Raw genomic sequence first — 22,810 nt, 5'->3', positions numbered from 1 at the left:
TCTTTCTTCTGGGCTGCTTAAAGCATTTAGAAATATTTTCCCTTTGTATAGACCCATCAGCTTGTTTGGCTGATGTAAATTCCTTTTAATATCATCACTGCTATCCTAGAAACATCCTTTCAAACTTTTTCACATTGGGAAATTGCATTAGCTGAGCAAACTGATAGGGTCTACATAGTCAGAGAGAGAAGAAAATAAGAAGAGTGTTATTATGGAAATCAATAGCCAAGGAGTAGTCAACCGCATGATGGGATCCAGAAAGTCAAAGAGGATAAAAATTGAGAAAATACTTAATTTTGACAATTAGGAGGTAACTTTTAGAGACTTCTTTCATTATGGTATTCAGAATGAAAATCAGATTACATGGGGCTGAAAAGAGAGCATTGCGAAGAAATAGGGGCCTCAGAGGCAAACAGTTCTAGAAGACTGGCAATGAAAGAAGAGAGGATAGAATGGTAATAGCAGGACAGAAAGACTTCTCCCTTCTCACCTTCCTTCCTTTCTTCCTTTGTTCCTTCCTTCCTTTCTTTCTTCCTTTCCTCCTTCCTTCCCTTCCATCCTCTTAATTCTGGCCCTGAGGGCCTTCCTCTGATAAGTGCAAGTCTACTTACTGTCTTGACTTTTTCTGACTTTGGAGTTTAAAAAAATGGACTAGAAACTCAGTTACTTATCTTCACTACCTCCAGAAACTTTGTATAACTATCAGAAAGTCCAGGTCTTTTGACAATTCTCCATTTAGAATCTTGGTTTTAGGAAGATTGGAGAACTAACTGTAGAGGCAGCCAGATGGATTAGATAAATCCACTAGCACTGTGCCTAGAATGAGGAAGATCTGAGTTCAAATCCAGACTCAGACACTAACTGGCTGTGCTATCTGGACAAATCAACCTAACCTCTGTCTGCTTTAGTTTTCTCATCTGCAAAATGGGGATCATAATCATACCTAGCTTCCAGGATTATTGGGAGGGTCAAATGAGAAAATAATAATAAGTACTTAGCACCATGCCTGGCATATGGTTAGGTGTTTGATAAATGCTCCTTTCCTTTCCTTCCTTCCTGTAGAAAAAGGGATTCAAAGTATAGACTAGTCAAGGAAATAAACTTTGAAGGTTTTTTTTTTTTTAATTACCTGACTAGGACAATTTTTACTTGCAAATGCTTCTATTCACAACTGCTTACACATTTTAATTAACAATAAATTCACCTCAAAGGAATGAACACACCAATAGGACTGCCTCTAGGCAAAGGTGTAAAATAGGTAATCTTGCTTTTGATATCCTCTCAGTTTTATTTCTGGCATGCAGTTGTCATCTTCTCCTTGGCTACCCTAGTACTATTTGCTATCCATCTCCTACTTTTAGGCTCCAAGGCTTGCTCTAATGGACTTCATTATCTAGGGTGTCATTTACTTGGAGTCCCTACTTTTGTTTTCTGTTATTTTTCAGTCATGTCTGACTCTTTATGACCCCATTTGGGGTTTTCTTGGCAAAGATACTGGATTGGTTTGCCATTTCCTTCTGCAACTCATTTTAAAGATGAAGGAAGTAAGGCAAACAAGGTTAAATGACTTGCTCAGAGTCACACAGCTATTAAATGTTTGAGGCCAGATTTGAACTCATGAAGATAAGTCATCCTGGCTCTAGGCTTGGCAATCTATCCACTGCACCACCTATTCTTGTTAGATAAATCCTATAAGCAAATTTGACCTAAATTGTTCGTGGCAGGTAACAGACTACTCTTCTCAGAGAAGAGCTACCTTTAGTGCCTTAATCCAAAAGAAGGGTTTGTAGGAATTTTAGGAACTGTGACAGAGTCGGTGATATAGAGTCTTTTTGGATGGGTGCTTTTTCAGCATGTCTCAAATCACAACAGTGGCTGACTACTTTCCTACATGTAGAACTTAGAACTGGCCTTTATGATATAGAGGCCAGCATAGCAGTTTATTTGAGTTTCTTTCCATTGAAGATTTTGCACAACCTCTTTTGGGATGCCAGCAACCTAGTTATTGGAGGCATTAGAAAATGACTTCGCAATTTCCCCTTTATATCTTTGGGCCTCACTCCGGGAAATAGAAAAAATCTCTTAATGTCCTACCTAAAGCCTTTCTGTGACCCATTCTCTTTTGCCTTGCCTTGAATGGAAATCAATGCTTATTGTGCAGTAATTCCTGAATCTGGAAACACAACATCATAGATATTGGAAGATAATGCTAGAGAACATAAACAGTACGTTGGTCAGATCAGTTAAGGGGACTAGAAAGTTCACTCTTTCCTCAAGTCTTGGCAAATCACTAAGAAAGTAAATGACTTAGTGAATGAGTAATAAAATCAGGGTTACATGGTGCTATTAAACTATAGTTAAGTCAAAGAAACAGTAAAAGGAAAGTAAGGCACTGTGGGGAAAGGTATTATTAAAAGAAGTATGCTTACTCAAATGCACCATAACCTCCACCAGAATTACCAAAAAGAGTGTTTATGGGCCCCTCAGCTTTCATTCTTTACAGATGAAAAAGGATAGGTTAAGGCTTTTTAGTGCTCTCAAGTGAAGAAAATGTAGTTCAAATCAGTTACTTTACAGTGTCGTCACATTCTAATGAGACTTTATTCATGTAGTTGTGACTCAGGAAAAATGTCCACTGGGTTACTTATACCCTGTTGATGTTTTCTGTGGTTCTTGTTTAAAGTATATTTTTAAGAGGCCCCATCGAGATGGAGTATTATAGGTGTTTAAGGAGGACAGTGTGAGGGTTTGCTGAGCCTTTTTTCAGGGTTGATTATCTACCTGTTATCTACCTGGCACTCAGTTCTCACCCTTGGCAGATGTTCTAAACCAGGTTGAGGGTAACAGACCCATAAGTGAATTGGGGCGGGGGGCGTCAATACCAATCATACGAAGACTTCACTTGGCACAATGGGTGAATGAGAACAGTTTGTTCAAACATTAAGGAGGCTGAAGCAGGCACTGTAGAGTACTTAGAGCTTGGTCATATATCAAAGATGCCCAGGCCATCTCCAGGTATCTTGACTTTTGTCTTGTTACTAGATTTGGATGCATCTGGGAGAGTGAGGCTGACAACTTTGTCTGCTTCACTTAAATACAATGCATGCACGAGTCAAGACATCATTCCATGATGGGTCTTCTTTGAAGATGGACAAAATATAGATTTTGGGGAAGACAGAACTATTTTGTCCAAAGTAATCTTGTTCACTTTCAAAGGCTTTTGGAAGGTGGGAGTGATTTTGGAATAAACATCCCCTCAGTGATATTGTCTTCTGGATCATTGGTGCCCAATCTGGCTATCATAAGGGGAAAGAAACTTCATGTTAAACATTCTAACAGATATTCACCAGTTGTGTAACCCTGGGTAATCTTTCTCAATCTCCTTCTTTTTAGCTCTAAAAAGGGGTTAATAATGGTACCAACCACAAAGGGTTGTTGTGGGGCTTCAAATGAGAAAAATATGTATAAAGCAACATGTGCAAACCTTAAAGCACTATAAAAATGCAAGCAATTGGCCGTATTGGGCAGTTAGGTAGCTCAATGGAGAGTGCCATGCCTGGAGTCAGGAAAACTGATCTCCTGAGTTCAAATCTGGTCTCAGTAATTTACTAGTGTGATTCTGGGCAAATCACTTAACCTCATTTGCCTCAATTTCCTCATCTGTAAAATGAGATGGAGAAGGAAATGGCAAACAACTCTAGTATCTTTTCCAAGAAAACTCCAAAGGAGATCATAAAGAGTTGGGCATGACTGAAAAATGATTGAAATTATAGTTAATCATTACATCAAGACAGACAAACAATAGACCAGAATTCACAAAAGATGGTGGAATGGAATAGTCATGGAACCATCTAAAATGCAGGAGTTTAGACTACCTTAGAAGCTGGACAAGATTTCTGAGAGAAACACTACCAGCTATGCTAATGAAAACCAAAAGAGCTAAAATGTTTATTTTTGAAAATTTTCTTCTAAACAGTTTAGTTATCCTGTACTTTTCAAGTATGCTGTAATATAAAATACATTTTTCAGACTTTCCCAAACTGTTCATTTTTGGCGTGACTGTTCATACTTTGAGATATTATAAAAATAGATAAAACTTTTAAGATGGAAAGGTTGTGAAACTGAAAGCAAATCCAACAATTAAATTCACAGCTTACATTGAAATCTCCCTCTCCATCTGTGCCTGGATTTCTGTCTCAGTTTACACTGAGAAACTTGGTTTCCACAATCCATTTTCTTTGAAAACATGATAGAAGGAGAAACTCTTTGCAACAGAAAGCAGATTGTGGTAACGTATAACAAGCACACATAGGGGTCAGTTGTTTCTCTGACTCTTCATGAATCCATTTGGGGTTTTCTTGCCAAAGATACTGAAATGATTTGCCATTTTCTTCTCAAGCTCATTTTACAGATGAGGAAACTGAGACAAATAGGATTAAGTGGCTCTTCCAATGCTCCACAGCTAGTATGTATCTGAGGCTGTATCTGAACTCAGGAAGATAAGTCTTCCTGACTCAAGATCTGGTACTATATATACTGCGTCACCTGGCATATAGTAGGTACTTCATAAATGCATATTGAATGATTGACTGGAATTTCAGGCATTATTGACAGTAAGTAGATTTTAAACAAGAACTTTTCTCCAGTGAGACGGAGATATCTAGTTCACTAGACTGAAATGGAGGGAGATGATTATTGCACCATCAAGACAAAAAGACTTTATCTCATTCTGAGCCTTTGTGTGACACAGTTCTCTCACAAAGCCTTTTTTTTTGTTTTTAAAGAAATCTCCCTGCTGTTTCTCCTACAGTGATACCTGACCTCCTTCATGATGAACACATACATATACAGAGTTTAGGGCCACTGTGCCAACCTTAATTTCATACTCCAGCCTCAGGTTTTCAGATCTATTCACTCCGGTGTCTTCTTTGACTTGAATTCATCATTGTAGTTATCCTATCAGATTATGGCATAGAGCATATTGTCATTCCCTCAAGGAATATTCTTCACCATCAGAATGTTTAATTACCATTGTCAACAGTGTGAAATAAGTATAACCTTCATTTTACAGATAAAGAAACTGAGGCATAGAGAGTGTGAATGCCTCATCCAGGCAGGATTTGAAGTCAGGTCTTTCCAATGACTAGTTCAGTACTCTATCCATTGTGCCACCTAGCCACTTCCCTTGATAGATCAAGGGTCTTATTGATGTAAGCTTTTGCTCCCTAAATTCACTTCATAACCCATTAGGACCTTCTCTTTCATTGCAGTTTTTTTCCCTAAAACCTTCAGAGATGACCTATGTTCAGTGTGCTTGAGACATCTTCCTGGATCAGGGTCCTATCATGGTCAGCTTTGGCAAGCTGGGAAACCTATGGAACCCTTTTCATATTAATGTTTTTAAATGCATAAAATAAAATATATGACCTCAAAAATTAATTACATTGAAATAGTTATCAAAATAATAATAAAGTTCACAGACTCCAGGTTAAGAACTCCCTATATTTTAATATTTCATGGTTATGAAACAACTCATCCCCATCTATTATTGCTTGATCTTGTTACATAGGATTATAGATTTAAAATTTAAAGGAACCTTTTTGTTCAGTCACTTCCAACTCTTCACCTCTCCTTTTGGGGTTTTCTTTTCTTTTTTTTATTTTTATTTTGAATATTTCCCCATAGTTATATGTTTCATGTTCTTTCCCTCTCCCCCAAACCCACCTAACCCCCTTTAGCTGACACACAATTCCACTGGGTTTTACATGTATCAATGATTAAGACCTAATTCCATATTATTGATAGTTGGACTAGAGTTATTGTTTAGTGTCTACATCCCCTTTTGGGGTTTTCTTGACAAAGACCCTGGAGTGATTTGTCTCTTCCTTTTCCATTTCATTTTACAGATGAGAAAACTGAGACAAACAGGATTAAGTGACTTGCCTAAAGTCAATAGCTAGTAGGTCAGATCTGAACTCAGAAAGATGAGTCTTCCTGACTCCAGGCTATCTACTATGCCATCTAACTGCGCTGAATAGGTCATCTAATCCAAAACCTTCACCCAGAGAAGTTAACTGATTTACCCTAGGTCATATGACTAGGAATTGGGGAAAAAGTGGGTTCTGAATCCAGGTCCTCTGACTTGAAATCCAGGACATTTTCTACTGCATGTTATGTGCATGACCTATCCTCTTTTCTGGTCATAAATGTCCTTGAGAACAAGGGCTATTTTATTTTCAGGCTGTTTTCTGCTCATACATCATTGCTGATAATATGTGTAGCCTACTTAAACCAACCACATATTTCTCTATTGACATTTGGGTCATCAATCATTTCAATCCCTTTGAGATCATGGTGTTCCATGATTCATAGTCATCTAGCAGCAGCAGTAGAATACTAATGTTAATAATATGGAATTATGTGCCAGGGAGCAGCAGTTTCTGATCATTGAAAACAGACCACAATTCCCAAATGAAATCGAGGACACTCTCCTCTCCTCCTCCTAGCCACCTCTTGGCCATTTTTCATGGCCTGTTCAAGATATCCATACCACAAATATATACTCAAATATATATTTTTCATCCATCCATTTTTAACTCCCCCCCTCCATATAGATGTAGTTAGCCTGATCTCTTTTGAATGTCCATGCAACTCTAAAGAAATTCTTATAGTCTTCCGGGATTCACCTTAAATAACAAGTCACCTTGAACAAAAGTGCCAAGAAAAGCTGTTGTGGTTCAGTCAATATCTGACTTTTTGTGATCCCATTTGGGGTTTTCTTGGAAAAGATACTGGAGTGGTTGGCTGCTTCCTTCTCTAGGTCATGAGTTGTTCATGGCCACAGAGCCAGTGAGTGTCTGAGTCTGGATTTGAACTCAGGAAAATGCAACTTCCTGACTCTAGGACAGGAACTCTATCCATTACTCCACCTAGAGGCCCCAAAGAAAAATTGACCATTTATCTATTCCCCTTCCATTTGGACTTTGTGCAGAATATCCTCCCTTGGCAAAGACTTGCTTTGCTCACAACTTAGTATTGATAATAAGGGGTCATTGAGCTAATTGGTTAATTAGCTCAATTTAATTAATTAATTGAGATAATAAGGTTATCTTGATCGTTGTAGCTATCAAAATCTAAATTATACTTCTTTAATCAATAGTAAAACTGAGAAAAGAGAAAAGAACATAATGAAATTTCTTCCTTTCATTTGGGAAGATTAGCCAGGAAGAGGTAACCTAACATAGTGAAAATGACATTTTATAGGGAGTCGAGAAATCTGAACTTTTGCTCTATTTCTGTCAATAGTTAATACTTAGATTACATCAATTTTCTGGGCATCACTTTTCTCATATATAAAAATAAGCATCAGTATAATGGAGTGGAATGTGTTAGACATTTTCCTAAGAGAAATCTGAGCACAAGTCCTGGTTCAGTCACTTACATACTATCTAGGAGTCCTCAGAGGTAAGTAACTTCATCTTTCTGGGCTTCCAATCCCTCATTTATGAACTGAAGGATTGGCTAAATGATCTCTAAGATCTCTTCCAACTTTAAATCTATGATCCAGTGAGGCTTGCGTATGGTTTTGGACTTCACCTGTGATTTTATTGGCATAGGAAACTCTTACTGAGGAAATATTCTCTTGCCATTAAGATCAGCAACTGCTTTTCAAGTTACAGCCTTTTGAGAGTGGCCTAGGGGAACCAAAAGGTTGATTTGTCCATACAACCAGGATATGTCGGAGGCAGGATTTGAATCTAAGTCTTCCTGATTCTTGTTCTCATCTGGTATCATACATAAACATGGGACAATGCAGGACTTCATAGACTTTAAGGTTGCAATTAAATCTTATAATTATTATAAAATAATCTAACTATGGGAATGCAACATAATCTATTATGCAGTATCTTCTCTATTTTTTCCTTTTCTTCTTTTCCTTCCTTCCTTTCCTTCCTTCTCTTTTCTCTCTTCCTTCTCTTTTCTCTCTCTTTCTCTTTCTTCATTTCTTTCCCTTCCTTCCTTCCTTCCTTCCTTCCTTCCTTCCTTCCTTCCTTCTTTCTTCCTCTCTTAATAGGAAATTTTTTTCAAAGCTCTCTAGTAAATTAATTCCTGATTAATGATAATCCATTATAGTATATTGTAAAAAATGCTATAAAACTGAAATAACCAGGAAATAATTTTAAAACCAACTCCATAACTTATAACTTGGAAACTGGCTTTCAGTAATGTGGACATCAATAAAGATTTGCTACTTATAAATAAAAGCACTTAAAAATTAGAATTTTAGTGAAGCCTGGGATGGCACCAACTTCAACTCTCTTTAGCTTCTCCCTATGTTTGTGGAAAGGCTGGTTCACTCACTCCACAGATACCCACTTGTTAGGTTGGTATTGTTCCCATGATCATATAACTATGATTTATTTTTATGTTAGTAGTGATAATCTTAGTGTTAGGGGATACATTTCTTCTACTCACCACTGTAGATCCTGAGTCCCTACCTATCTGTTTTCCATGTATACAATGCAGTTATAATGATGAAAAGTGCTATCTACCTCCAATGAAAGAACTGATAGCATCTGAATGCAGGTTGAAGCATGCTTTTTAAACCTTTATTTTACTAATTTTTTCCTGTGATTTCTTTTGCAACATGGCTAATATAGAAATGTTTTTTGTGACTGCATTAGTATATGCTCTATCAAGTTATTTGCCTTCTCAAGAAGAGGGGAGTAGAAGAAGAGAATTTGGAAGTCACAATTTTATTTTATTTCAAAACCCTTACCTTCTGTCTTAAAATCAATACCACATATTGGTTCCAAGGCAGAAGAGTGGCAAGGGCTAGGCAATGGGAGTTAAGTAACTTGTCCAGGGTCACACAGGTAGGAAGTATCTGAGGTCAGATCTGAACCTAGGACCTCCCATCTCTAGGTCTGGCCCTCAGACCATTGAGCCACTTAGCTGCCCCAGAAACTCACAATTAAAAAAAAAGAAATGTTAACAAAAACTTTTTATATGTCAATGAGAAAAAAAGAATAAATATGAAAATAACTTTTTCACAAAAAACACAAACAAAAAACAAACCCCAAACAAAAACCAATGTAGTCATGACACTATTAACTCTTAAAACATGAAATACTTAAGAAGACAAATGCAACAATAAACATAACAAAATAGTTACTTAAGTAAAAGACAAAACATGGAATAATGAAAATGTAATGGTCCTAGAAACCGGAGCCACTTTCTTTCAACTATACACATATTATATATACTATGTGTTTGTTTTATAGTCAATAGAAATGAGGGCTTTGATCATGAGGGAATGAGCACATCCAGAATCTTAGCAGTGAGGGACATGAGTAGAAAAGCACATGGGCCCAAAGCAACTTAGATTTATGGATGTCAGTAGTGGTTTCTTTTAGGGAATGGGCCACACTGATGCTGGCAAACCTATGGCACTCATGCCATAACTGGATGCTCCCTTTTCCCTCTCCACCATGCCTGAGGTCATTTCTCACATGACTTGCCCCTCTGCCCACCAGCCCAATGGGAGAGCTTCTTCCCTCCCCTGTCTGGGGTAAGGTGGGGGGGGGGCTCACGTGTGGCATGAAGGTTGTAGTTTGGGCACTCAGTTTCTAAAAGGTTCATCATCACTAGTCTACACTCTGTGTTTTGGGCAGGTGTAGTGGATAGAATACCTGACCTGGAGTCAGGGAGATTCATCTTTTTGAGTTAAAATTCAGACTCAGACACTTAATAGCTATATGACTATAGGCAAGTCACTTCATTCTGTTTGCCTTCATTTCCTCATCTGTAAAATGTTCTGGAGATACATTCCAGTATCTTTTATAAGAAAACCCCAAATGAGGTAAAAAAAAAAAAGAATCAGACACAGCTCAAACTACCAAACAACAAAAACTGCACAATGTGTTACCTCTTTCCTTTTTGGGGCTCTTTGCACTCTTCTTCCACCCCCCCCCCAAACTGCATCTCTGTTATTCTTGGGCTGCTGAAGAAGTACTATATTAAGTTCTTTTTAGAAGGCAGCAGGGAAAAAGTAGCCCTAAGCCTCAGTTCTGCAGTTTTCCTGTTCTGTTCCTTTAGCAAAACACAGAAGCAACATTACGCTTTTTCAATAAAAAGCATTCCCCTCCGAATCAGCTATTTCAGCTCTGAGTTCTTTCCTCTCAAGCCAGAGAGTATAGCAGAGGGCAACAGAGTCAACCCCCTCTGGGGTTTCTCTTCTCTCACAGTGCAGATGATGATAAAAAGCAATAAAAACCAAATCAACTCTTAACTCAGTAGGAAGGTTTGGCTTCCTTAAATGATTTCTCAGCAGCTACAGTGCCTGCTGGGTTCCACACAGTTCTCTCTGTGATTCAACCCTAAGCAGCTAAAACTGCTTTTCAGACTCTCCTCTGCTCTATTTCTTTCAAACAACAGAGAACAATCTCCATTGTCAGCTTCTCTATCTAGGTGTCTGCTGTGTCTCACCATTCTTCTGATTACTGGTTTCTCAACTTCTCCTTTCCTTTCCTTTTCTATAGCCATTAATGTTTCACATCAGGGCTTTCTCATGAGTAATCCCCCATATCTAACTCAGGTTGAAAAACCCAACATCCACCAATCAACCATGTATAATACAAAAAGACAATATGTAATTTTCCTACAGAAATTGATTCTTAGTTTCTCAGCAATACCATTTAAAACTCTGAAAAGCCATACATAAATGAGGGAATGGAACACAATGCCTTGCATCCATTCCTATATTCAATCAGTTGTTATTGTTGTTCAGTTGTGTCCAACTTAGTGACTGTATAGAGTTTTTTGTGTTTGTTTGTTTGTTTTTTGGCAAAGATAATGGAGTAGTTTGCCATTTCCTACTCCAGTGGATTAAGGCAGAGGTTTCACAGGTGTCAGAGGCTGGATTTAAATTCAGGAGTTCCTGTCTTCAACACTCTATCCACTGAGCCTTCTAGCTGTATCAGTCCTTGTACCTTTACCTGATTTCAAATAGTTTTTCTTTTCACATTTATCTGAAGTTCTCAGAACTGTCTCAAGCTGCTTTTCTTAGAGAAATGTCCTTTCTCTTTCCCTGTCAGCAACTGTGATACCAACGTACAAAAGAAGTAAATATTATATTTAAATTAAGAATAAGAAAAAGAGCTGGTTGCATTTAGATCTGATCAAGGAACTGGCATTGTTATGAGGCTTTTCAGTAACCACTAATTTGTTAGTAGATGATAATGATTCATGCCAAGTTGATGCCAGATTACTTGTGTTTCAGGAGGGGGTGGTATAAGGCAAGGGAATAATAAACACAGTGCATATTCGATACTCATTTTACCCAATACCTTTGGAAATTTGTCCTACAAATCTTTTAGCAGAACAGTTAATAAGGAATTAACTGAATGGATTTGTTTTTCATTTTCATTTCTTTTTCCTTTTCATTTACTGGTGGGGAGATGTTCATAAATATTGAAATGGTCAAAAGTCAAGCAGCAGGAGGGAAGGAGAAAAGCAGGGGGTTTAATCTTCTTGTGAAAAATTACTACCTTTTCATTAATCCCTAGGTTGTTAGGAAGCCCATTCATAAATAACCTATCACTTTCTGTTGTCTGAGCTCCTGGAAATCTGTTCAAATTATGATCTATTGTTATAGGATCATAGATCTAGAAATGGAAGGGACCATTTCATAGAAAAGGAAATTGTCTACATGAGATGTAGAATGACTTGCCCAAGATCACACAAGGAGTAACAGCATTATTGTTTGAGAAAAACCCAAGTTCAAATCCATCTTTATTTTTTAAATTCAAAGATATTGTATTTTCCCAATTACACATAATACTACTTTCCAACATCCATTTTCCAAAATTATATAAGATTCAAACTGTCCCTCTCCTCACTTCTCTCTCCTCCAACTTGGAGATAGTAAGCAATTTGATCTGGGCCATAAATGTATTATCATGTAAAACACATTTCCATATTGGTTATTGCTATAAGAGCACTCTCAGACAAAATTGAAATGCCAAAATAAAACCATAAATACACTGATGTGAAAGATAGTATGCTTTGCTCTGCATCCAACTGACTCTTTCTCTGGAGGTGGATAGCATTCCCCACCTAAATTCTTCAGAAATTGTCCCAGATCATTTTATTGCTGAGAGTAGCCAAATTTTCACAGTTGATCATCACACAATATTGCTGTTATTGTGTACACCATTCTCCTGGTTCTGCTTGTTTCTCTCTGCATCAGGTCATGTAAATCTTTTCGGCTTTTTCAGAAATCATCTTACTCATCATTCCTTATAGCACAATAATATTCCATCACCAACATATACCACAATTTGTTCAGCTATTCCCCAACTGATGGACATCACCTCAATTTCCAATTCTTTGCCACCACAAAGAAAGCTACTATAAATAGCAAATCCATCTTTAGACATTAATACAACCCTAGACAAGTCATTTAAACTCACTCAGCCTTAGTTTGCTCATCTGTGAAATGGGGATAATAATAGCAGCTATCTCCCAGAGTTGTTCTGAGGCCCAAATAAAATAACATGTGAGGAGTACTTTGCAAATATTAAAGTGTTTATAAATGTTGGCTGTTGTTAATGCTTTTCCCATGTTTCCTCACATGTAATGAATGGCAATGAATAAATATTTAAGAAAATGACCAATTCATGATCATTTAGATATAGCATTTCTATGGACCTTTGGGTGAGGTTTTTTCTAGCTCTTGAATGAATTCTCTCTTTGTACACTTCTCTCTGCTTGCTGTTTACATAGGAACTCTAAAGTTCTTTGTTTGTAGGAAGGGGCAATAGAAATGCCCTGAGTGAAATAGGATGGAAGAGGTAAAGGCCAAGTCATCTCATCTCTCTGAGAAAATTAGTTTATGTAACCTGCCTGTCTAAAGGACCACTTTTCTGTCACATTTTCCAACTAGCTAACAAAACAGGGAGATCTGCTAATAGCTTTCTTTGTTGAACACTTTCCCAGGTGGGAGATCTTAGAGACCTTAGCTAGAGGCATGTATACCCTCATGTGGCACCTTTTGCTGTCTGAAACCTTTTATTTCTGGTGCCCTTAAGAAGACATGTGAGGAAGGCTCTTGCCTTTGACCTCAACCATTAAAAAAAATACATTTTCCCTTGATGTTCAAAGGGAAGACGAGGGAGTTGAAATACTCCCAGCAAGTGTTAAAGGCTGTGATAAGATTAGAAGCTTCTTATTCTTAGACTGTTACTTAATTGTTTGATAATGTGTTTAATGTTTGTATACTAGATCCAAATACCACCTTTCTCAAAACTGTGGACAAAACAGAATAATATGTGTAACTAATTTTTCAGCACATGTTTATTTAGGTGGAGGAAGGAAGTCCAGGGAGGAGATGTGGTAGGGGGGAGTAATTCATGACAATCCAAAGCTTGCCACTGATTATCTGGATAAGCCATGGTAGTTATACCTTTTTTTTTTTTTTTTTTTCATTTCTCTTGATTTGTGTAAAGGTCTTACAAAAGTTTGTGGGGGGCATAAGGTCCTTTTTGTGGGTGTTCTTCAGCCATACAAAAGGTAACCATCCACTTCTGCAATGGTCTTGGGGAACTAGAACAAGTTTTAGTATAAACACATTCATCTTCAGCCCTGTAGTGTTCTTTTCAAATTTCATCATGATATCTCACATTTCATCTTTCTCACACGGTTTCACAATGAGTGGAATGGTCAAGTTTTTCCTGGTTTGGGGTAAAAGCCATTTAAGTCACACTGAAATGTTCCCAGTGACTAATCACTGCCACAGCTGTCTTCATCTCCCCTAACACTTAAGAAGACAAAATCAGTCCAATCTAAACTAGTTAGCGAGGGCCAATATAATCACTGTTATATAAATATTAAATAAATGAATTTTCATTTATCCATTCATTCATTCATCTGACAGTCCTTCTAATACCAGAAGACTGCTATAATTTGCCCTTGAAGCCTTCTCATCTTCAGACTTAACATCAGTTTTTTCAAGTGATATCAATATGGCATGAATGTGAGACCCTTTACCATACTGTTTGCCCTTCTCTGGACTCTTTGCAGTTTATCATTGTCTTTCCTAATACATGGGGCTCTTGGCTAAACCCAATATCCCTCTTATTTCTCACACATGGCACCACATCTCTTGTACTTTTGCAGTGGACATAATCCATGTCTAGAAATCATGTCTTCCTCACTTCTGCTCAGAGAATCTCTCACTTCTTTCAAGAAGCTGCTTAAGCACCACCTCCACCAAAAGCCATTTCTATCCCATTCCTAGGACCCTCCCTCCCCACTCCATATCTGTAAAGTAGGCATGTTAAGACCTTTGATTATGACCGATATGTTTCACTGGTGATCACAATGAAATTTTTCATTTTCATTGACTTTATACTCACTTTTCCCACTGACATTGGCCTATATTATTTATAAAAGTAAGCTTTACTTCAAATATCTTCTGAGATTAGTTAAAATAAAACAAATGAAATGATGGTAAGGTAAGGAGCTCTTCTGGTATCTTGTTTTCTTGGTGTGCAGTAGAAAGGGTATTCTCTGTTGTCAAAGGATTTGGGCTCTAATTCACCTATGATATTTACTGCTTCTGTGACCTTGCTTGAGCCATTTTTTTTCTTTTCTTAAATTATTCTTTATTATTTTATATCCTTATCTTCTGTTTTAGAATCAATACTGTGTATTAGTTCCAAGGTAGAAGAGTGGTAAGGGCTAGGCAATGGGGGTTAAGTGACTTGCCCAGGGTCACACAGCTAGGAAGTGTCTGAGGCCAAATTCGAATCGCAATCCACTGAGTTACCTAGCTTTCCCAAATTGCTCACTTTCCATGGGTCTCAAATTCTCCTTCTCTAAATGAGAGCATTAGTCTTAATGATGTCTGAAGTTTCTTGAAGTTCTAGGTCTCTGGTAGTTTTTTTTACTATTATTTTTATTTCTAAAAACCCTTATCTGCCATCTTAGAATCAATATTATATATTACTTTCATGGCAGGAGTGGTAAGGGGTAGGCAATGGGAGTTAAGTGATTTGCCCAGGGTCACATTGCTAGGAAGTAACTAAGGCCAGATTTGAACCTATGACCTCCCATCCCCAGGCCTGGCTCTCTATATACTGAGCCACCTAGCTGCCTCTTTTATGGTAGTTTTTAGTTTTGAGAAAGGTTAGGGTGAGTGAGAATTCTTCTTATAATCACTATTGCCTTTGCTCACCACAGGATGGAGCAAGGGCAACAATAAAGCTTTTAAAAGTACACAAAGACTTTTTTCTCCCTTCCTCCGTGGGAAATCAGGCCTAAACAGTGATTGAAAGCAATTTCTGGTGCAGAGTTTTCAATGTGCTAGTGATTTTTCTCAGAGATGTAATGCAGTTATTAAGACCCCAATCAGCCAATGGAAGGAAGAGAATCCTTTCTTCAAGCTCGAATGATTGCCTAAAGTGTTAGCCATTAAGATAAAAAATCATTCTTATAAACCAAATTGAACTGTTTGGACAATGTCAGAAAAACATGGATGTCCCAAAAGTCAATTTCCTTTTCTTTATAAAAATAGCATTTCCAATAATGCAGCATTTTAATGAAATGTTTCTTTTCTACTATTTCCTGATGAAAGGGAGTCTGAAGTTCCACATGCTGAACAAGTAGATCTGATTTTCTTATTTCCTAAGGCCTTCTATTCCAGTTTTCTGAGATGGTCAACAAAGGAGGAATAGTTATTTTGCTATGTGACCACGGGCAAATCATTTAAAATCTCTGAACTCAAGATTTTTCATCTGGAAAACAAACTTATCTGTTTCATAGGCTGTTGTCACTTAATTGCTTTGTAAACCTTAGTGTGCTTTATAAATATGAAGAATACAGTTCCCATTAGACTGTAAGCTTCTTGTGGGCAGGGGCTGTTTTTTGTCTCTTTTTATGTTGCTGGTGCCTGGCATATAATAACAATAATTTAAAAAAAACATACCCTATGTCTTAGAATCAATAGTGAATATCAGTTCCAAGGCAGAAGAATAGTAGGGGCTAGTCAACTGGGGTTAAGTGACTTCCTAGGGTCACATAGCTAGGAAGTATCTGAGGTCAAATTTGAATCCAGGACCCCCTGTCTGTAGCCCTAGCTCTCTATCTACTGAGTCATCTAGCTGCCCTTCACAAAGTAGCCCTTAATAAATGTTTATTGCTTGATTTGAATCAGTTTCGGCCTTAGGGGAGAAAATATCTCAAGCAATTGTATTGGAAACTTCCTATATCTTTGCATAGTCATTCTGTTCCCTTCCTCCCTCAGTGATCCCGACATGGTTCAAAATTTGTTGCTGTTCAGTCATGTCTGATTCTCTATGATCCCTTTTTGGGATTTTCTTGGCAGAGATACTGGAGTGGTTTGCTATTTCCTTCTCCAGCTTCTTTTACAGATAAGGAAACTGAGGCAAACAGGGTTAACTAACTTGTTCAGAATCACATAGCTGGTAAGTATATGAGACCAGATTTGAACCCAGGTCTTTCTGACTCCATGCGCAGCACTCTATCTATAATACCATCTATCTGCCATTGGGGCAAAAAGCAGTGGTCAAATGGTTAATCATTGAATTCAGAGAGGAAATTCAGAGACTGAAAATCACCTACTACAATAATAGCCTACAGTTCACTTTAAAGATGAGGATTCCAAGTCCCAGAGTCGGAAAATGAGTATGACTTCGATTCTTAAAAGTCATTGACTTCTGTCAAATTACTGCGGATGTAGCATATTTTAACGTATGTAAATTAACAGTTATGATTATCCCTTCCTCTGATGCTTACTTCCCCAAATGACCTTAGGCAACTTCAAACTTCAGCCTCGATTCCCTCATCTGTAAAATGAAGAGGGATAAGTTGGCCAATTACAACAGAAATTTCTATCTCCCAACTATTTGTTTTGTTGTAAAATCATGAACCATAGATCAGTTCTAGATCTGGAGGGGTTTGAAGAGCATCTAATCCAGTGGTTCTTAACCTTTGTTCATGTTCCAGACTCTGGGTGCTGCTAAAATCAGGATAAGGAAAGGAGATGCTAACTGCAAAAGACTTTTTGGGGGAGGTGACTAGGGCTATTCTTATCTCCAAGTGTATAAGGCTCATTCATAGAACCCCAGAGTTGGATGGGATTACAGAGACCATCTTATTCTAACCAATACCTACAAGTGGTCATTCAATTCAAAGACATCCATGGTTCAGACTCAGGGTTCTTAACCAAAAATTTGTTTTTTAAAAGAAATATTTTGATAAGCATTTCAATCTATTTGGTTTCCTTTATAATCATATGTATTTTATTTTATACATTTCAAAAAATTAGTTAGAGAAGGGGGTCCATAGGATTACCAGACTGCCAAAAAGGTCCATGAAAAGAGGTAAATTTAGGCTTCATGTGAGGAAAACCTTCCTAACAATTAGAACTATCCAAAATGGAAATGGGCTGCCTTGCAAGGCAGTGGTTTTTCCCTCTATGGATGTCTTTGCATTGTAGGGACTGGTTAGAATAAGATGGTCTCTGTAGTCTTCTATGAAGGACATGAATGCCAAGGTCATTCATGACTAAGGAATTTGTAATTCTTTCAGCCAAAGCCATTGAACTTATACTAACTAACCTCTTTTGCAGTCACTTTTCTAGAATTGTGATTTCTCTTGCATAATATTTCCTTGAACTTCTTCTGGATGCAATGTCAGAGGAAGAGTCTCATTAATCATGCTTCAGCTTTAAAATAAATCTTTTAGCTGGATGTGCATGTTTTTCTCTGCTCTCTCTATCCATTGGCATGGGTACTCACTCCACTAAAGAACTCAACACTTCTATACATTAGAAGGTCATGGCCAAATAATTGCCATCACCTATTGGACAACCTCCTGGGTTTGTTAAACCTCCTGATATTTATTTAACACAATCCATTGCCAGGATCACATTCTGAGCCTTTCTCACTTGGTAGGAAAAGTTGAGCTTTGCTGGTCTCATTATCAAGAATCTAATGTTACCTTTAAAGTATGAAAAGGAAGTGAAGTAGGACTTTAGAGGTATGGGTGCTACACTTAAAATATTTTAAATTGTTGTTAAAAGAGATTAGATAGGGGCAGCTAGGTGGCTTAGTGGATAGGGAGCTAGGACAGGAGATTCTGGGTTCAAATCCAGCCTCAGAAACTTCCTAGATATGTGACCCTGGACAAGTCACTTAACCCCTATTGCCTAGCCCTTACTGCCTTGGAACCAATACTTAGTATTGTTTCTAAGATAGAAGTAAAGGTTTTTTTAAAAAGATATTAGTTAATTAACTTGTGAAAAGCAGCATGGTACAGTGAGAGGTTAGAAAATGAAAACTCTCAGGCTGCTGCCTGTTTTTGCATGGCTCATAAAATAAGAATGGTATTTATGTCTTTAAATAAAGTTTTGTTGTATTTAAAGGCATAAAACCATTCTTAGTTCCTAATGCATACCTGGGCTGATTGATTTGGTCCTCAGGTCAGAATCTGAAGATTCTTACTATTTAAGATTAAGAGTTTGCTTCAAAATGATCATGATGAGGGAGATAACATAAATAATTAGGCACACAAAAGAAATATCCAGTGGAGAGGGAAGGCAATTTCATTGGGGAAGGGATTAGCAATTAGGGGACCTGGAAATATTTTAGAGGAGTTACAAATATTCAGAGACAAAAGATCCCCGTATATAAAGTTAAGGAAACCTGGTAATATGACAACTCAGATCTTTATTCTCCAACAAGGCCATTAAGAAGAAACTCCCCATATATACCAAAATATTTATTACAGTGCTTTTCATGATATCAAAGAATTGTAAACAAAAGTAAATGCTGTCGATTAGAGAATGGCAAAGCAAACTGATGAAAGAATGTCCTAGAATATTGCCATACTCCAAGAAATGATGAATATGATGAACATAGAGAAGCAATGAAAGATTTATATGGATTGATGTAGTGAAATAATCAGAACCAAGAAAAAAATGTATACAATAACTACAACAATGAAAACAGAAAGAATACTCACCAAAAAACCCAAAGTGAAGTTGCAAAATTATAAGAACAAGTATTTCTTGAAATAAGAGATATGAGAAATTACTCCTCATCCAATCCCTACCTCAATCCCTTCGTACAGGTGAGAGGTCCACAAGTATTGTTTATTGAAAATATTTTCAAGAATTTTTCAATGTGTAGATCCAGTTATAAATTTTCTCCCTTTATTCACCTTTAAAATACCAGTTGATAGGAAATAGGTCTTGATCAATAACACATGTAAGACCCAGTGGAATTGCTCATTGGTTATGGGAGGGTGGGAGGAGGTGAAGAAAAGAACATGAATCATGTAACCATGGAAAAATATTCTTAATAAATTAAATAAATAAGTAAACTTAATTAAAAAAATAAAATACCATTTGCAATATGGAATGACTCTCTGAGGGGGGTAGAGGGAGAGATACTAGGGGACATTTTTGTGATATTAAAAAAACAAAAGAATTCAATAAAAACTTATTTAAAGTGAAAACAAGAAACAAAATGGAATGTTGAACTAGTAAACTCTAAGGATATAGCTTTCAGTACTGGTTGAATATTCAAACACAAAACAGTATTTTAGTAGTTAAAATGTATTGGACTGTGGGAGCTATTATTAAATTTAGCTTTTGGCTTCCTTTCAAACAAGTGGCTGTTGTAACATCTTGGCTGTCCCTCATATTTGGTATAAGAGGGTGAACTGCCTTAAATAGTTCTTTTGTAATCAGATATTACATTTCCTACTAAGATTATGAGGTACCAGTGAGAGGCTCATCGTACTATTTCTTATGAGAGTTCAGTCTAGTGACAGGTTACGGTCACTGATCTTGACAAAGTTTGTCTTTTGACCAATTACAAAAGGATAAAGGTCAGGTATAGCATGAGCTAAAAAGCAGCAAGACATTTTCCAATTTGAAAAATGTCAGTAAGTGTCAAATGAGAGTCAGGAAACATTGACGCTGCAGTGCCCTAGTTTTGTGAAGGTTTATTATTTTGTTACAGCAGGTAGTGGATACTATGAATATAGTATCAGGAAGAGTCAGGAAGAGTCCATTTTCCTGAGCTGAGATCTGGCCTCAGACACTTAGTAGCTATATGACCCTGGGCAAGTCACTTAACCTTGTTGGCCTCAGGTTCCTCATTTGTAAAATGAGCTGGAGAAGGAAATGATAAGCCACTCTAGTATCTTTACCAAGAAACCCCAAATGGAGTCAGGGAGAGTCAAACAAAACTGAATAAACACAATGTTAAACACTCAGTGTTACTTAAACGGAGAGATGGGGCAATGTCATTAGGAAAGAGGTAGTACATGGGTCTGCGAGTTAATTTTGGAGCTGAACCTATGATCTCACTGTTATAGGAAATTATCAGGGAGGAGACTCCTTCAACCCAAAGAGAAGAGCACTTGCTTTCCAAATTAAAATTGTAGATAGTTGCCTTGGCGACACTGAGATGTTGAAAGACTTGATCTGGATCACATAGCTGGAATGTATTAGAGGTTGGATTAGAATCCAGGTCTTTCTGACTGAGGTTAGCTCTCTACATGCTACACTTGCTGACACTCTCTTCATATATACCTCCTAGAAGGTGTTCTGAATCTCCTTGCCTGCTAGATCCTCCCCTTTTGAGATTTTCTTCCATTTACTATATATACTACATATACACTTAATTAATTAGAAGATGTCTACCCTAGAGGTAGCTGGAGTATAAGGTAGAGTCAGTCTTGAAACCAGGAAGACACATTACAACTATGTTAGCAATTTACCTGCATAGGTAGAAGGTAGTTCCTTTTATTAATGAAATTACAGGTTCAGGATCCATTCCTCTCCCCCATTAAAATGTAAGTCCTCCTCCCAAACTTCTCCTCTGTGAACTGATTCTTTTTGAAAAACCAAACCAAATGAATCTACTCAGAAATTTCAATTTGAACATACTTCTGGTTATCGAGGTGTTTTTTTTTCCTATTCAAATTCCAGTGTTTTGTCTTCTAGCATTTGGTATGGATAGCAAATAATTCCGATCCAAAGTTTTGGTTTCAGTTTTCCAATCTTTATTCCTTTCCCAAGTTTTCTTCTGACTTTTTGGACTTGTGACCGTGTTTCAGCTGCTGTCTTATTCTGGAATTTCCTTCACTGCCTTGGGTCTCTTAAGCCTGAACCACTCATCTTTTTTTGTGGCCTTCTCACCTTGGAACATCTCTGCCTTGCCTGCCCTTTTCTCACATAGGTGAGTTCCTCCTTGGGCTTCTATTTTGAGGATGTTGCTAGGTTGGTCAACCTTCTCTTCCCACCTCTGCTACTGACTTTGAAGACTTCAGTGTAGGTGCCTCTTTTGCCCTTCTCCATCCTACACACATCTTTTCAATTTCTGTTTTGTACATTGTTTTCCTCCACTTTGCACAACAAAATCAGACCAAAATTGCAATGCACGAATCACATAGACATTATTTCAAATCACTTTTTTTCAGTACATTTCCATTCCTTAGGCTTAATTTTCTTTTCTAAAAATTAAAAATAAAATTAAGGCACGTTCTTCTTTTCTTTGGAAAAAATAGGTAAAGAAATGCAAATATCTAAGTCCCATCTCCTTCCTGGAATCTGAGGGATAATTCCAGGCTGTTCTAAAACATTCCATTCACTCATTAAAAACCATTTATTGAATGCCTACTGTGTACCAAGCACAATGCTAAGTGTTCCATGACAAGACTAGGAGAGACCCAATTCTCAAATTTATGTCCTCATTTCCTTTATACTAGAAAGTTATTCAAACACTGAACATTTAAATTCTATTCTTGACATAACCATTTAGTGGTTTCAAAAATCCCAGGTGTCCTAATGAAAATTGCAGTACATGCTTGTAATAGTAGAACTCTCACCATTTCAAATAGACTCCTAGCCTGCCACTCCACAAACTGACATTCTAAAAAGTGAGTGAAAACAAAGACTGATTTCAGATTCCCTTGAGAATATATCAAGGGAATAAGCAAGTTCTGGGATTTTAGTTAACTAAGAAACAAAGGATATAGTTTGCTTCCTGCTCTTCAGAGTCTGTCTAATGTTTCAAAATACTTTAATCTAGATTCTACCTACACACTACCCAACACTTATATCAGACACTGAAGTTGATAGGGAAGCAATCTGGATGACGACAAAACTGAATTACGATGTGATTTTTTTTCATTCATGTATTTTTTTTTTATCCAATACACTTTTGGCTTCTACATAGTTGAGAAAACAATACTGATATATATCACACTTATAGTGTATTGTTGCTTGTTGTTCAGCTGTCTCTGATTCTTCATGACTTCACTTAAGGTTTTCTTGGCAAAGATACTGGAGTAGCTCATTTTACAGATGAAGAAACTGAGGCAAACAGGATTAAGTGACCTGCACAGGGCCACACAGCTATTAAATGTCTGAGGCTGGATCTGAAGTCAAGATGAATCTTCCTGAACTCCAGGTCTAGCACTTTATTTTGTGTACACCTAATTGCCCCACAGTAGTATATCAGATTTCTTTTTAAAATAAAGAAAAGTCCAATAATATTCTTAGTACTCATGGACGGATGCCCTGAGACAGTGATGCCTTCAGATTGCTGCAATCTAAAAACAAATCACACTAACTTTCTCCAGAAATTCAAATATGGCCTCTCTGACTCCAAATGCAATGTTCTTCTTTCTTTTTCTTTCCTTCCTTCTTCCCTCTCCTCTCCTCTCCTCTCCTCTCCTCTCCTCTCCTCTCCTCTCTCTCTCTCTCTCTCTC

At 37.3% G+C, this 22,810-nt stretch overlaps 1 protein-coding gene across 1 annotated transcript in view; it reads right to left on the bottom strand.

Moving 5' to 3' along the window:
* VEGFD (vascular endothelial growth factor D) overlaps positions 1-22,810 on the bottom strand; it is a 39,644-nt gene that overhangs the window by 14,994 nt on the left and 1,840 nt on the right. The gene's annotated exons all lie outside the window — the stretch shown is intronic.

This window comes from Gracilinanus agilis, chromosome 3, assembly GCF_016433145.1.
Source record: "Gracilinanus agilis isolate LMUSP501 chromosome 3, AgileGrace, whole genome shotgun sequence".
NCBI classification, from domain to species: domain Eukaryota; kingdom Metazoa; phylum Chordata; class Mammalia; order Didelphimorphia; family Didelphidae; genus Gracilinanus; species Gracilinanus agilis.
The sequence above is the reverse complement of the archived record's forward strand: the minus strand, read 5'-3'. Positions and strand labels throughout refer to the sequence as shown.